Genomic DNA, 6000 nt, shown 5'->3' on the forward strand with positions numbered 1-6000 from the left:
GCCAAAACAAAGGGGCTACAGGCCCCATACAAGTCTGAAATCCAGCAGGACAGTCATTAAATCTCAAAGCTCCAAAATAATCTCCTTTGACTCCATGTCTCACATTCAGGGCATGCTGATGCAACAGGTGGGCTCCAAAGACCTTGGGCAGCTCCTCCCCTGTGGCTCTGAAGGATACAGCCCCCTTGACTGCCTTCACAGGCTGGTGTGGAATGCCTATGGCTTTTCCAGGCACATGGTGCAAACTGTTGGTGGATCTACCATTCTGGGGTCTGGAGGACAGTGTCCTTCTTCTTACAGCTCCACTAGACAGTGAGTGCCCCAGTGGGGACTTTTTGTGGGGATTCCAGCCCCACATTTCCCCTCAAAGTTCTCCATGAGGGCTCTGTCCTTGCAGCAGACTTCTGCCTGGACATCCAGACATTTCCATACATCCTCTGAAATCTAAACAGAGATTCCCAAGCCTCAATTCTTCCCTTCTTCTCACCCGCAGGCCCAACATCACATAGAAACCACCAAGGCTTGGGACTTGCAACCTCTGAAGCCACAGCCCAAGCTGTACCTTGGCCCCTTTTAGCCACAGATGGAGCTGGAGAGGCTGGGACACAAGGTGCTATGCCCCAAGGCTGCACAGATCAGTAGGACCCTGGTCTCAGCCCATGAAATCATTTTTTCCTTCTAGGGCTCTGGACCTGTGATGGGAGGTGCTGCTATGAAGCTCTCTGAAATCCCTTGGAGACATTTTCCCCATTGTCTTGGCTATTAACATTTGGCTTCTCTTTACTTACGTAAATTTCTGCAGCTGGCTTGAATTTCTCCCCAGAAAATGGATTTTTCTTTTCTACCACATTGCACAGGCTGCAAATTTTCCAAACATTTTATGCTTTGCTTCCCTTTTAAACAAAAGTTCCAATTTCGGACCATCTCTCTGTGAACACATATGACTACTGTTAGAAGCAGCCAGGTTATTTCTTGAATGCTTTGCTGCTTAGGAATTTCTTCTGCCAGATACCCTAAATCATCTCTCTCAAGTTCAAAGTTCCACAGATCTCTAAGGCAGAGGCACAATACCACCAGTCTCTACTAAAGCATAGCAAGAGTGAGCTGTACTCCAGTTCCCAATAAGTTTCTCATCTCCATCTGAGACTACCTCAGCCTGGACTTCATTATCCATATCACTATCAGCGTTTTGGTCAAAACCATTCAACGAGTCTCTAGGAAGTTCCAAACTTACCCACATCTTTCTGTCTTCTTCTGAGCCCTCCAAACTATTCAAACTGCCCATTACCCAGTTCCAAAGTAACCTCCACATTTTCAAGCATCTTTATAGCAGTACCCCACTCTGGGTACCATAATCCGTATTAGTCCATTTTCACAGGGTTATAAAGAATTACCTGAGGCTGGGTAATATATGAAGAAAGAGGTTTAGTTGACTCACAGGTCAGCATGACTGAGGAGGTCTCAGGAAACTTACAATCATGGCAGAAGGTGAAGGGGAACCAAGTATGTCTTACATGAGGGAGCAGGAGAGACAGCAATGGGGGAAATGCCTCACATTTTCAAACGACCTGATCTTGTGAGAACTCACTATCATGAGAAGAGCAAGGGGAAGTCTGCCCCATTATTCAATCACCTCCTACCAGGCCCCTTCCCAAACACATGGGGATTACAATTAGAGATAAGATTTGGGTGGGTACACAGAGCCAAACTACATCCACCATATACATATAGCATATACATATATACACATATATACACACCATATACCATATATACACAGACGCATACACATACATACATGTATAAAATGTGGGTATATGTGCATATGTATATATACATATATATGTATATGCATATAGCACATATGTACACATAGAGTAATATATATGTACGTGTATATATATAGGACACACACAAAAGTGAAAACTTGTAGAAATAAAAGAAACAAATCCACAACCATAGTAAATTACATGAATACACTTTTCTTAGAAATTGACAGATTAAATAAATGTGGCTACACAATGTCTAAATAATAGGAGATTGACCACATGCAAGAATATCAGAGGAACAAAAAGATTTCTAAAAAGCAGAAATCAAGCCAGGTATGGTGGCTTATGCCTGTAATCCCAGCACTTTGGGAGGCCAAGGGAGCCAGATCACGAGGTCAAGAGATCGAGACCATCCTGGCCAACATGGTGAAACCCCGTCTCTACTAAAAATACAAAAATTAGCTGGATATGGTGGCACGTGCCTGTAGTCCCAGCTACTCTGGAGGCTGAGGTAGGAGAATCACTTGAACCCAGGAGGCAGAGGTTGCATTGAGCTGAGATCGTGCCACTGCACTCCAGCCTGGCGACAGAGTGAGACTCCATCTCAGAAAAAAAAAAAAAGCAGAAATCATGAGGACCAGAGAATGGCCACAGCATCATAAAATCAGCGATAAAATTAATAGGATAGCTAGAGGATAGTATTATACCTACGAAAAATTTAAAACGTGCTTCTAAGTAACTTCTGAATCACAGAAAATATAAAATTAAAAATGTAGGCTATTGGAAACAAATGACATTATAAATATGCAGGATGCAAACAAAGGAGTATTTGGATGAAATTTTTTGGTGTTAAATTCATGTATTGGAAAATCAGAAAGACTGAAAATACAAGAGGCTTTTAACTCAAGAAGCTATGAAAAAAATGAAAGAAAGATAAAAATCAGACTGATGATATAATAAATCAGTAAAAGAAAAATAATAACAAGCCGGGCACAGTGGCTCACGCCTGTAATCCCAGCACTTTGGAGGCCAAGGCAGGTGGATCACCTCAGGTCAGGAGTTCGAGACCAACCTGGCCAAAATGGTGAAATCCCATCTCTACTAAAAATACAAAAATTAGCCAGAGGTGGTGGCATGTGCCTATAATCCCAGCTACTTGGGACGCTGAGGCAGGGGAATTGCTTGAGCCTGGGAGGCAGAGGCTGCAGTGAGCCAAGAGCTCACCATCACACTCCAGCCTCGGCGACAGAGCAAGACTCTGTCTCCAAAAAAAAAAGAAAGAAAGAAAGAAAAAAGGAAAAGAAAAAGAATAGATTTAATCAATAAAACCAAATACTGGTTTACTGTAAAGATCAATTAAATGGACTAGTATGTGACAAGCCAATTTAAGAAATAAGAGAGAAGATACAATCGATAATATTAGAAATGAGAAAGGTGATACAACCAGAGTCATGAAGGTGATGAAAAAGTAAGTGATATGTTCAATAGTATGTCAATGCATTTTAAGACCTAGATGAAATAGAACATTTTCATGAAAAATATAATATGGAATAAAGAAAATAGAAAGTGATAACACTGAGTCAAGAAGAGATAGAGGCCAGGCACAGTGGCTCATGCCTTTAATCCCAGCACTTTGGGAGGCTGAGGCAGGCGGATCATCTGAGGCCAGGAGTTCAAGACCAGCCTGGTCAACCTGGCGAAACTGTGTCTCTACTAAAAATACAAACATTAGCCAGGTGCAGTGGCACACACCTGTAATCCCAGCTACAGGGGAGGCTGAGGCAGGAGAATCATTTGAACCTGGGAGGTGGAGGTTGCAGTGAGCCGAGATCGAGCCACTGTACTCCAGCCTGGGCGACAGAGCAAGACTCTTGTCTCAAAAAAAAAAAGAAAAAAGAGATAGATAGAGACCCTGAAGAGAAGAAATTGAAAAGGTAGTCAAAGACTTACTGCTAAAGTTATTGTTTGCCTGTTATTTCCAACAAATCTTCAAGGGACAAATAATTCCTTGAAGAGGAATTTGCCCTTGAAGGATAAATAAATGCTTCCAGGGCATTAAAAAAAAAAAAAAAGGTAAACCTCCTACATTCATTCCATAAGGTTAATATACTCCTGACACTGACACACACACACACACACACACACACACACACACACACACTACAAGAATAGTTTTTTTAAAAGCCCCATCTCAGGCCGGGCGCGGTGGCTCAAGCCTGTAATCCCAGCACTTGGGGAGGCCGAGACGGGCGGATCACGAGGTCAAGAGATCGAGACCATCCTGGCTAACACGGTGAAACCCCGTCTCTACTAAAAAATACAAAAAACTAGCCGGGCGAGGTGGCAGGCGCCTGTAGTCCCAGCCACTTGGGAGGCTGAGGCAGGAGAATGGCATAAACCCAGGAGGCGGAGCTTGCAGTGAGCTGAGATCCGGCCATTGCACTCCAGCCTGGGCGACAGAGCGAGACTCCGTCTCAAAAGAAAGCCCCATCTCAGAGACACAAACTTACTAATAAAATATCAAATCAGGCCGGGTGTGGTGGCTCATGCCTGCCATACCAGCACTTTGGGAGGCCGAGAGGGGGCAGATCACTTGAGGTCAGGAGTTCGAGATCAGCCTGGCCAACATGGCGAAACCTCGTCTCTACTAAAAATACAAAAATTAGCCGGGTATTGTGGTGGCCAACTACAATCCCAGTTACTCGAGAGACTGAGGAGATGAATCACTTGAACCCGGGAGGTGGAGGTTGCAATGAGTCAAGACTGTGTCACTGCACTCCAGCCTGGGTGACAGAGCAAGACTCCGTCTCGAAAAATTATCAATTCAAATACAGTAGTGACTAAAAAAAAATCTATCACAGCCATGAAGAGTCCATCCCAATAACGTCAAGATTTTTCAAAATTCATCTATTACTATTTTTTTAAGCTATACCTGCTGGAATGGGATCAAAATTTACTGAATTCAAAAAAAAAAAAAGGCCAGTATGATGTCCCACATCTGTAATCCCAACTACTCAGGAGGCTGAGGCAGGAGGATTGCTTAAGTCCAGGAGTTCAAGGCTGCCGTGAGTTTTGATTGTAACACTGCACTCCAGCCTAGGTGACACAATGAGACCCTGTCTCTAAAATAAATAAATAGAGAAGATCCGCACACATAGCTATCCCCAGCCTCAACCCCAAAAATGTATTTGATAGAATTCAGCATTAACTTCTGGCAATACTCTAAAAATACCAAAAATAATAAAAGAAACTTGCCTGTACCTGACAAAGCAATATTTATTGGAAATACCTGGCACATCAGAATAATGGTGACATATTCAAAGCATTTCCATGTGAATCAGAACAAGACTCTGATGCCTGCTATTGCCAACTGTACTTAACTTTTCATTGAAGTCCCAGCTCATTCAGTAAGAGGGAATTAAAGGAGGAAAGGAAAGGAAGCAGGAATGGCCACTATCGGTCATGGGTATGGCACTGGCAGTGTTGTACTGACAGTCCTCTACCTGGAAACTCTACAAGAGTCAACTGACAAACTTCTAGAACAAATGAGAAGTATCAGCAAGGGGGCCAGATCTGAGATCAACCTACAAAAATTAGCTTGTTATTACATGTAAATAGGAACCAATAGAACAAAGTCATGGAAAAAATGATCCATGTGTGGTAGCAACTAAAACAGAATACGCCAGAAAGAAATGTGAAGAAAACTGTAAAATATAACTGAAGGCTATCATAGATAGCATGAATAAATGGAAATACCTCATATCCTGAATGAGAAGATTCATCTTCCAAATGTATAGGTGTTCTCCAAGTTAATCTATAAACATTAATCAAAGTGATATGGTTAGGATCTGTGTCCCTGCCCAAATCGCAGGTCAAATTGTAATCTCCATTGTTGGAGGAGGGGCCTGGTAAGAGGTGACTGGATCACGGGGGTGGATTTCCCCCCTTGCTGTTCTTGTGATAGTGAATTCTCACGAGATCTGGTTGTTTAAAAGTATGTAGCACCTCCCCCTTCACTCTCTTTCTCCTTCTCCGGCCGTGTAGGACATGCCTGCTTCCCCTTTGACTTTTCACCATGATTGTAAGTTTTCTGAGGCCTCCCCAGCCATGCTTCCTGCACAGCCTGCAGAACAATAGGCCAATTAAACCTCTTTTCACAAATTACCCAGTCTCATGTTGTTCTTTATAGCAATGCAACAATGAACTAATACAGGAAGCAAACAGAGTGCTT

At 42.9% G+C, this 6000-nt stretch overlaps 1 long non-coding RNA gene across 1 annotated transcript in view; it reads right to left on the reverse strand.

Moving 5' to 3' along the window:
- Positions 1-5585, reverse strand: part of LOC117063502 — a 28314-nt gene extending 22729 nt beyond the window's left edge. The window contains exon 1 of the long non-coding RNA XR_004428961.1: positions 5526-5585. This is a non-coding gene — a long non-coding RNA (uncharacterized LOC117063502). The remainder of the gene's footprint in view (positions 1-5525) is intronic.
- Positions 5586-6000: the final 415 nt, after the last annotated feature.

Source organism: Trachypithecus francoisi, unplaced genomic scaffold (assembly GCF_009764315.1).
Source record: "Trachypithecus francoisi isolate TF-2019V2 unplaced genomic scaffold, Tfra_2.0 Lachesis_group18, whole genome shotgun sequence".
NCBI classification, from domain to species: Eukaryota; Metazoa; Chordata; class Mammalia; order Primates; family Cercopithecidae; genus Trachypithecus; species Trachypithecus francoisi.